Source organism: Heterodontus francisci, unplaced genomic scaffold (genome assembly GCF_036365525.1).
Source record: "Heterodontus francisci isolate sHetFra1 unplaced genomic scaffold, sHetFra1.hap1 HAP1_SCAFFOLD_330, whole genome shotgun sequence".
NCBI lineage: Eukaryota > Metazoa > Chordata > Chondrichthyes > Heterodontiformes > Heterodontidae > Heterodontus > Heterodontus francisci.
The window spans coordinates 520,936-531,839 of NW_027141448.1; the positions used below are offsets into that span (position 1 = coordinate 520,936).

The 10,904-nt window shown below is 44.4% G+C and overlaps 2 non-coding genes across 2 annotated transcripts; both read right to left on the reverse strand.

Moving 5' to 3' along the window:
• Positions 1-3,981: 3,981 nt before the first annotated feature.
• trnar-ucg (transfer RNA arginine (anticodon UCG)) lies at positions 3,982-4,070 on the reverse strand. The gene is given in 2 exon segments: positions 3,982-4,017; positions 4,034-4,070. It is a non-coding gene; the product is annotated as a tRNA-Arg (tRNA).
• A 5,652-nt stretch (positions 4,071-9,722) lies between these two features.
• On the reverse strand, positions 9,723-9,796 carry trnat-agu (transfer RNA threonine (anticodon AGU)). Its single transcript has one exon. It is a non-coding gene; the product is annotated as a tRNA-Thr (tRNA).
• Between the last annotated feature and the right edge of the window lie 1,108 nt (positions 9,797-10,904).

A 10,904-nucleotide genomic window follows, 5' to 3' on the forward strand; every position in this document is an offset into this window, starting at 1 on the left:
ATTGGCTGAAGACTGGCATCTGTGTTGCTGGGGACTTCAGAAGGAGGCCGAGATGGATCATCAACCCGGCACTTCTGGCTGAAGATTGTTTCAAATTCTTCATCCTTGTCTTTTGCACTGATGTGCTGGGCTCCCCCATCATTGAGGTTGGGGATATTTGTGGAGCCACCTCCTCCTGTTGGTTGTTTAATTGTCCACCACCATTCATCATTGGATGTGGCAGGGTGTAGATCTGATCCGTTGGTTGTGGGATCACTTCGCCCTGTCTATTACATGCTGCTTCTGCTGTTTGGCATGAAAGTAGTCCTGGGCTGTAGCTTCATCAGGCTGACGCCTCATTTCAAGGTATGCCTGGTGCTGCTCCTGGCATGCCCTCCTGCACTCTTCATTGAATTAGGGTTGATCCCCCAGCTTGTTGGTAATGTTAGAGTGGGGGAATATGCCGGGCCATGAGGTTATAGAATGTGGTTGACAACAATTCTGCTGCTGGTAATGGTCCACAGCACCTCATGGATGCCCAGTTATACATTGCTAGATCTGTTCAAAATCTATCCCATTTAGCACAGCGGTAGTGGCACACAACACGAGAGAGGGTATCCTCAATGTGAAGACAGGACATCATCTCCACAAGGACTGTGCAGTGGTCACTCCTACCAATACTGTCATGGACTGATGCATCTGCGGCAGGCAGATTGGTGAGGATGAAGTCAAGTATGTATTTCCCTCTTGTTAGTTCCCTCACCACCTACTGCAGACCCAATCGAGCAGCTATGTCCGTTAGGACTCGGCCAGCATGGTCAGTAGTGTTGCTACCGAGCCACTCACGGTGATGGACATTGAAATCCCCCAGGCAGAGTACATTCTGGACCCTTGCCACCCTCAGTGCTCCCTCCAAGTGGTGTTCATCAGTCTCTCGCTGTCTCTTGCTGGTTTGCTCAGTCCCTTTCTCTGTACCTTTCAAAACGTCAAAGGGTCACTGACCCGAAACGTTGACTCTGCTTGTCTTTCCACAGATGCTGCCAGACCTGCTGAGTGATTCCAGCATTTCTTGTTTTTGTTTCAGATTTCCAGCATCCGCAGTATTTTGCTTTTACCTTTCTCTGTCTGTTCATTTCTGGGTCCTGATAATCTCTTCCTGGTTTTCTGTGTGTCTTTCTCCGCCTGCCTCATTGTTGGTGCTGTTACTCTGTGTCCTTGTGTCATTGTGCAATGAGGGTGAGTCCGTCAGCACGTGTGTTGCTGAGTCCGGGATTCTTGAGAAATCCGACGACAATCCTATTTTCAAAAAGCATGGGGGAAATGAACATATTTCACTAACAGGCAGCTACAATTTGATGCAGCAGTTAGCAGAGTGGCGCAGCGGAAGCGTGCTGGGCTCATAACCCAGAGATCGATGGATCGAAACCCTTTTCTGCTATTTATGCTTTGTAATAATACAAACCGTTCACTTTCAATATGTCAATTATTTACCCATAATGACAAGATGCTTCCAAAGGCACTCTATTGCAATCAGCTTTTTCCTTCCAGTGAACACATCAATCAGCAACAACTCACTTTTGCTCACACGAACACAAGCTCCAAACACAGACCAGCCGAGTCTCTCCCACTTTGTCAACCCCTTCCTGCAGAGCCTCCGCTCCACCACCAGATGGTGATGTTAGCCACAATAAAACCAGGGCAAATGGTCACAGTGAGGAGACGGTCAGTTACAAAAAATAAAACAATAACAGGGAAAACCTTTACACAACAACAGGGTACATCTTTACACAACAGAAACATATTTACACACCAGGAAATACCTTCAGACAACAGGGAGAATACAATCATGTTTCTCCATCTCAGTCTCGTTGTCTCTCTCTCTCTGTCCCTCAGTTTTGCTTCCTCACAGTCTATTGGTTTTCTGTGTGTTTTTCTCTGTCCTGTTGTCGATGGTGTTACTCAGCGTCTTTGTAACATTGTGTAGCCAGGTTGAGCCTCCCAACACCTGTGTTGCTGTAATAAAAACAGAAAATGCTGGAAATGCTCAGCACGTCTGGCAGCATCTGTGGTGAAAGAAACAGTTAACTGTTCAGGTCTGTTTCCTTAGCTCACATTAACTTTGTTCTCTCGCCACAGATGCTGCCAGACCTGCTGACTATTTCAAGCATTTTCTGTTTACGTTTCAGATTTCCAGCATCTGCAGTATTTTGCTTTTGTATGTGTGTTGCTATGTCTGGGACTGTTTGAGTGCAATGCTATTGCTTTATAAACAGCGTTGAAACAAACATTTATCTCGCTAACACACAGCACTAATACACAGCTGGATATAAACAGCAGCCTGCAGCAGATGGTGCAGTGGAAGTTTATTGACACAAATAATTCACCAACACTATATTTACAGCTATCCACATTCACACCACGCTTCATCTTAACACGTTTTACTCTTTACTTACATCAACTTCTTGCTTCCAATAAACACTTCAATTTGGAACACAGCTTCCAAATCACCTTTGTTCACAAACCCGAACACAAGCTGCAAATGCTGCAAACACACACCAGCCCAGACTTTCACCTTTCTGTCAACACATTCGTGCATCACTGCCTCTCCACCAACAGTTGTCGCTAGAATCATACAATCAGAATGGCGACAGCACAGAAGGAGGTCATTCGGCCTGTCGAGCCCGTGCTGGCTCTCTGTTGGAGCAACTCACCTCGTCTCACTCCCCAGTCAGTTCAATTTTGGTGGTGGGAAAACTTCTCGAAAGAATAATTCGGGACAAAATTAATAGTTCCATGGACAAACGTGGGTTAATTCAAGAAAGCCAGCATGGATTTCTTCAGGGAAAATCATGTTTAACTGTCCTGCTGGAGTTTTTTGATGAGGTAACAGAGAGGGTTGATGAGGGCAATGCTGTTGATGTGGTGTACATGGACTTTCAAAAGGTCTGGCAGCATCTGAATGGTCACTGACCTGAAACATTAGCTCTCTTTCTCTCTCCACAGATGCTGCCAGACCTGCTGAGTATTTCCAGCACTTTTTGTTTATATTTCAGATTTCTAGCTTCTGCAGTATTTTGCTTTTATTGACTTTCAAAAGGAGTTTGATACAATGCAACACAACAGACTTGTGAACAAAGTTATAACTCATGGAATAAAAGGGACAGTAGTAACATGGATATGGAATTGGCTGAGTGACAGGAAACAAAGAGCAGTGATCAATGGATGTTCTTCGGGCTAGAGGAAGGTTTGTTGTGGAGTTCCCCAGGAGTCAGTGTTGGGACCCTTGCCTTTCCTGATATATATTAATGACCTAGACCTTGGTGTACAGGGCAGAATTTCAAAGTTTATGGATGATACGAAAATTGGAAGCATTGTGAATGTGTAGTAACAATTCTGTGATTCTGTGATTCCAATATTCAAGTCATTTATATATATGGTGGTCCTGACACTGACACTTGTGGACATCACTGTCCACCATCTTCCATTCTGAAAAACAACTAAATACCACAACTCGCTTTCCTTGATATTTCATACATTTTTTAATCTAAGCAGATACTGACCCTCCTATTCCAGGAGCCTCAGTTTTGTTACCCAGCCTTTTATGTGGTAGTTTGTCAAACGCTTTCTTAAAATCCATATAGACAACATCCATTGCTTTCCCTTCATCAACCATTCTGTTACTTCATCAAAAAAGTCAGTTATTTATTAATAGATGCAGTACTGAAACAGGCCCTTCGGCCCATCAAGTCTGTGCCGACCAACAACCACCCATTTATGCTAATCCGACATTAATCCCATATTCCCTATCACAGCCCCACCATTCTTCTCCCACCTCCCTGCACTGGGGGCAATTTACAATGGCCAATGTACCGATCAATCTGCAAGTCTTTGGCTGTGTGAAGAAACACACGCAGTCACAGGGAGAACTCAAACTGCGCACAGGGACTGAACACGGGTCGCTGGAGCTGTGAGGCTGCGGTGCTGAACACTGATCGCCCAAAATGACCGTGGCAGGACTCGAACCTACAATCTTCTGATAACCTCCTTAAATACACCGAAGTCAGACGCCTTATCCATTAGGCCACACGGCCAGTAGTGAAGGCTCGAAAAGGTGCTGAACCTCTCAGTTTTCGGTCTACCCAAACCAAGTTCAAGGCCTGAATAATGAACCAATTGCCTCATTAGTTCTGTGAATAATACAATGATTTAATAGACAAAGTTTTGAAACATTCCTGCCCATCAATCTTGATAACAGAGAGTGTGTGGATCTCCTGACTCAGAATGTTTAATGGATACAGTCCTCAGATCCGACAAGGAACCCCTGAACATCCACAGTAAAGACAGTGTGGATGAGGAAATGGAAGAGCCGGGAGCTGAAACTCAGGGACGGCCGAGATCTCCTGTCATTGAGCTTGTGTGTCTGCTCTGCTCGCCGCACTTCCGGCTCTACTTTGTTTCCAATGAAAAGATGAAAAGGGCCGTTCGGTTTTCCTCTCACTGACAGCGTGTTTCACTCGGGTTAATATAACCCGGGACTTTTGCTGCTGAAATGAATTCTGCAAGGTCCCAGCAAACACACCGGCTCCCTCCTTTCTCCCCTCTTTCTATCGGATTGTTTTACCAGGAGGGGCTCAATAATAACAAACCCCCTGCAGGGAATGACCGCAAATTGAGCATCAAAATGGGGCACGTGGGCAGCTTTCTGGGTTCTAGGTTCCCCCTACCCCGTCCCTCCCTCCAGTCCAAGCCCCTCTTCACTTTCTATGGGACTTTGATGAGGGTGAAATGGGGAAAGTTCCCATTGGTGTTTGAATGCTGAATTGCTGCAGAGATCTGCGCACGCGCGGTGTTGCCCCGCCCCCAGTGGGACGTCACAATGAGGAGTGGAGCCATTGCGCATCCTTTCCCCAACCCAGTCTGTGAGGCTATTCACTCAATCAGGGGAAGATGCTTTAAATCAGCTGCTAATGGAGACTTCCCGGGCCCGGGGGAAGGGAACAAACAGCATCTGCTTCCAGCAGCCATTGCTTTGGGAGCGTGTCCGCAGATGTGCTCAGAGATTAGCATTGAGTGGTGGGAAGTTGAGGGGGAGTCGGGGAGTGTTTGTAACAGAAACTGTGGAGCAGGAGCTGCTCCCGGAACATGGAGTGAGCCGGGGACACGGGGAAGGGAGAGTTCATTCTCGGACAGTGTCTGGACAGGCTCAGGGAGACACAATGGGAAGAAATCACTATTGAAAATCACTGACAATTTTACCACCCAAAGGAGAGGGAATTTTCCTGCTTTAGTTCCAGTCTCTCACTGTTTGTTGGATTGTGAACAGTGGGGGAAAAATAGCCGCAAAATAACGATGTGGACAGTTAGACAAAGAGCATTTATTGCAGACACCAGGTGAGAAGTGTGAAAGGCACATTTTAAATAGTGGCTGCTTGTTTTCCGTTGAAATAGAAATGTGACTGTGTAAAGGTCACTGCTCCATCGGACAGTCCCAGTCATTGAGCAGTGCAGGGCTTGTGTTGTTTCTGAATGTCACAAACTTGTTGTAAATCCACTGCAAACACCTGGTAAACAGAAGCTGAATACTGCAGTACTGCAGTGGAGTCAGACACTGACACCGTTTGTGTTCCTGGTTTTCATTTAATGATTGTTCATAATGATTATTATTGGGACGATGACATTGATCGCTTTTGTATCTTCTATCTCACCAGTTCTTTCATTCCTGCAGGAAAATACATGAAGGAACCTGACTGGATGTGGTGATTCTTGGACACAAGGAAAAGTGCAGTGATCTCGTTCCAACACACAGTCGGTACAGGATCACTCCCAAAGCATAGAGATACTGCCAGCTCATCAGTTCCACTGGAACAAACAAAAGAAGTAGTCAGACAGACACTGATCCCAAAGTCAAGAGAGACACATTTTCAATCCAACAGTCAAACAACAGCAGGAGAGACAGAAGTTGTTTCTATTTCACTCCAATTCAGTACAGCTGACAGGTTGATACATCAATCACAGTCCAAAAACAACCCTCACTATCAGATCTAAATAAACTCTGTCACCATGGTCACATTTTAAATATAAAATCTGAAATAGAACAGGCAAAATTTACAGAATTGAAAGGTACAGAATGAATGCAAGGAGGCTTCAAGGGGATTTGGACAGGTTAAATGAATGGGCAGAACATGGCAGATGGAATATAATGTGAATAAGTGTGAAGTTCTCCACTTTGGTCGAATAAACCGAAAGACAGAGTATTTCTTAAATGGTGAGAGGTTGAGAAGTGTCGATGTCCAAAGGCACCTGGGTGTCCTTGTTCATGAGACACGAAAAGCTAGTATGCAGGTGCAGCAAGAAATTCGGAAGGCAAATGGTATGTTGGCTTCATTGAAAGCGTATTTGAGTACATGAGTAAAGATGTATGAAGTCTAGATGAGACCGCACCTGGAGTATTCTGTCTAATTTTGGTTTACTTATCTAAGGTAGGATAGACTTGTCACAGAGGGAGTGCAACAGAGATTCACCGGTCTCATCCCCTCGGATGGTGGGATTGTCTTATGATGAGAGACTGCAGAAACTGGGCCTAAATTCTCTAGAGTTTTGAAGAATGAGAGGTGATCTCATTGAAACAGACAAAGTTCTTACAGGGTGTCACAGGGTAGATATGGAAAGGATGTTTCCTCTGTCTAGTGAGTCCAGAACAAGGGGACACAGTCTCAGAATAAGGGCAGACTGAGATGAGCAGGAATTTCTTTACTCAGAGGGTGAGAAATCTGTGGAATTCTTCATCCCAGAGGGCATTGAACATATTCAAGACAGAAATCGATAGATTTCTAAATACTAACAAGATCAAGGGATATGGAGATGGCAGGGAAAAATGGCGTAGAGGTAGATGATCAGTCACGATCTGTTTGAATGTTGGAGCAGGCTTGATGGGCTGAATGGCCTAATGCCCCTATTTCCTATGATCCTATGAATCCCAATAATGTACATCAGAACGTTAGACCAAGTTATGCATTACATACCAGTTCAAAAATCCCACAGAGATTAAGACTGAAAGATACAGTATCAAGCCATTACTACAAAATGAAGGACTTGGAGCATGCAGACCAGCCCATGTATAAGATTGAAAGTTATATTTTCATTCACAATCATTTTCACAGAGCTTAATATTGAATACCAATCCACAACTTGCATAGGATTACCAAATAAAACCTACAACTGTAAAATACAGTTAATCCATATTTTAAATTAAACAAAAGACAAACAAATATTGATACATTAAGAGAGCGGGAAACAGTGAGAGCAGAGTGGAGCATAAAGAGCCCAGGAGAGAGAGGGAGCAAGATTTCACTCGGAGAGCAGGGAACAGCGAGAGCAGGCGTCAAAAAAGGCAAAGGAATACACAATTAATGGGAGAACACTGAACGGTGTAGAGGAAGTGAGGGACGTTGGAGTGAATGTCCACAGATCCCTGAAGTAGCAGTGCAGGTCAATAAGCTGGTTCAGCAGGTAAATGGAATCCTTTCCTTTATTAACTGAGGTATAGAGTATTAGGGTGACCTGGTATCCATGGCAATAAGTCACTGACAGCTAACATTCAGGTGCAGCAAGCAATTAGGAAGGCTAATAGTATGTTAGCCTTTATCACAAGAGGATTTGAGTACAGGAGTAGTGAATTCTTGCTTCAATTGTATAGAACCTTGGTTAGACTGCACTTGGAGTACTGTGTGCAGTTTTGGTCCCCTTGCCTTAGGAAGGATATCATTGCCATAGATAGAGTGCAAAGAAGGTTCATCAGACTTGTTCCTGGGATGGTGGGACTGTCCTATGAAGAGAGATTGGGGAAACTGGGGCTGTATTCTCTGGAGTTTTGAAGAATGAGAGGTGATCTCATTGAAACCCACAAAATATTTAAAGGACAGTCAGGGTAGATGCAGCTAAGATGTTTCCCCTGGTTGGGGAGTCGAGAACCAGGGGACGCAATTTCAAAATAAGGGGCAAGCCACTTAGGACAGAGATGAGGAGAAATGTTGTTACTCAGAGGGTTGTGAATCTTTGGAATTCTGTACCCCAGAGGGCTGTGGAAGCTCAGTCATTGAGTATGTTTAAAGCAGAGATTGACAGATTTCTAAATACAAATGACATAAGGGAATATGAGGAAAGTGTGCGGAAAAGGGCATTGAAGTGGATGATCAGCCATGATCATGTTGAATGGTGGGGCAGGCTCGATGTGCTGAATGGCCGACTCCTGCTCCTATGTTCCTATGTTCCCAACTCCACATTATCGATGAGACACAGCCTCAGGCCGACTTGTCGGGTGTTGCAAACAGATAACACTGCTTCTGATCTTCACCAGAACAGAGAGTGAGATGTAAAATTGATCATCAAACAGACTGTGAGAGAATACAACAGAATAAAACACATGGAGAGACACTGTGGAATAACAAATAGATTTGATTGGAATGTTGAATTATGATTGGAATGGATAAAACAGCAGATTAAATTGGGACAGAAAAGAGAAACTGATGGGAAGAAGGAAGAAAAGAAAGGATGGATCTGTTCACTTTTTTCAGTTTTTTCACTGGTCCATAAAAGCTGGATTAAAAAAGATGCAAAAAACAGAGAATTTCACCAAAAAGGGAGATTAAATGCTGCCGAAACCTTGGATCGAAGGATGCCCCAACAGATCACCTGTTTAACTGTCTCCTCACTGGGGGATTTCAATCAATGAGCAATATTATTCTCTCCTTTTCTTTTGTTAAATGAAACCACTACTGTCACTTGCAGTTAATATCACAGTGTTCCAACTCCTGAATAATGAAATTGAGAGTTTCGTGATATTTTCTGCACACATTTCCTGCTGAAAGAACTAAGAACTCTTTTCTAATTTACACAATACTATATACACACTCATCAGGCCTCCGAAACTCGCATCCTTGGTGCTGCTCTCTCCTCCCAAACCTCATCTCATGTGACTGTTACATCATCACTCTGATTGTGGGAGGGGTTAATCCCACTGTTTTCAGCATTAACCCTTTACATCCTCATACTGCACTGTCTGTCCAAAAAAATCGGCGGAGGGAACTTGAATTATCAAAACAGCAACAGCTGCCAGTTGAAAATCAACTCAACCCATCAGAGAGAGACTGTCAGAGAACTTCCTGCATCCAGTCCTGACCCTGTCACATGAAGCAGCTGCTCACCCAGACCCCACTCTCATCAACACTGAACATTTTTACTGAGACCCTTCAAATACTGTTTATAAAAGGCAGGAAAGATCAAAGTTCACACAGTTGTATTAAATACAACAAAGTTTAATATCTTCTCACCGTTTCTCGGTAACCACATGAGACTTAGGTTTTCTTATTTGGTTCCTTTGATTTTTCTTGTTCCTGACTGACAAATATTCCAAACCTCAGATAAACCCTCCCACTTGCGTCATGTCCCAGTCTCGGTTAAAAGCAACACATAATGACACAAACACTCTCCTTCAGTGAGATTAATATCAAGCTGTTTTCCAGGTTGAATGTAACTGTGAACAAATTTATGTCAAAGAAGTTACCTTTGATGTATCAGCACTGAAATTCTGTCCAAGGAGGAACAGCCATTCCAAACTCACATCCTTCACAAAGGCTGTTTTTCTATGTGATTGAAATTCATCAAGTATTTTGAATTAAAGTTCACAAGACACAGATGTCAGTGTTGATAATGAAACTTTTCAAGCATGTTGCTACTGTGAAATAAGGCTCTGCTGGGAGTTGAACCCAGGATCTCCTGTTTACTACACAAGTGCTTTAACCAACTAAGCTACAGAGCCAGATCACGAATGCGTGTGCAATTGAAATCAGAGGAAGGCCTTGTAGATAGTGGGCAGGCTTTGGCGAGTCAAGAGCTGAGTTCGTCACGGCAGTGTTCCCAGCCTCTGACTCGCTCCTGCAGTTGTAGCTGTAGTTGTAATTGTAATCGGCAACCATCCGTCTCGGAAGACGATGGGCTACACCCGGGGTGTACGTCACTTCTGTGTGAAACATCGTTTGTTGTGGCTGGAGAGGACGACTCGTGAGTGACGATCCCTTCCACAGCTGGTACAGATGAATATCATTGGCCCGAGGTCGACTGATAATTTTTCCTTCCTCTGAGCTCTCTTTCCCACCATCTGGTCATTTCTTTTGTCCTCTGCTTTTCCCATGGTCTTCCTGAATGCCTTTCTCCAGGAATTCCAGTCAGCAGGAAGTACTTCCCATGCATCGACTCCAATCCCAGTCAGCTTGAGATCTCGCTTTGCAGATATCCTTGTATCACAGACGTGGGTGACCTGTTGGTCTCGTGCTGATAGCAAGCTCACCAAAGAGCATGTCTTTGGCAAAGCGACCGTCATCCATTCAGCACACATGACCCAGTCAACAGAGTCACTGCTGACTCAAGAGGGCAAACATGCTGCAGATCCCTGCACGCTGGTGTACTTCTGCATTCGGCACTCTGTCCTGCCAGGAGATGCCCAATATCCATCTGAGACAGCGGAGGTGGAAGCTGTTCAGCTGCTTTTCTTGGCTTGCATAAGTTGTTGATGCTTCTCGAGTATAAAGGAGGGTGCTGAGAACACAAGCCTGGTACACGCGGAGTTTTGTATTTTCGATCAGTTTGCTGTCGGTTCACACTCGTCGTCTCAACTTTGACATGACAGCTGCAGCATTGACAATCCTGGTGCTGATTTCAGTATCAAGGGCCAGATTGCTGGTGATTGTTGATCGAAGGTCTGTGAAGCTGTTGACAACCTCCAAAGTGAGGCTGTCGATGTTGATAGAAGGTGCAGTCTCTACGTCCTGGCCCATAACTTTGATCTTCCTGATGCTGATCGTCAGTCCAAACTCCTTGCAGGCCAGGGAGAACCGATATACAAGCTGCTGTTAATGAACTTCATTATG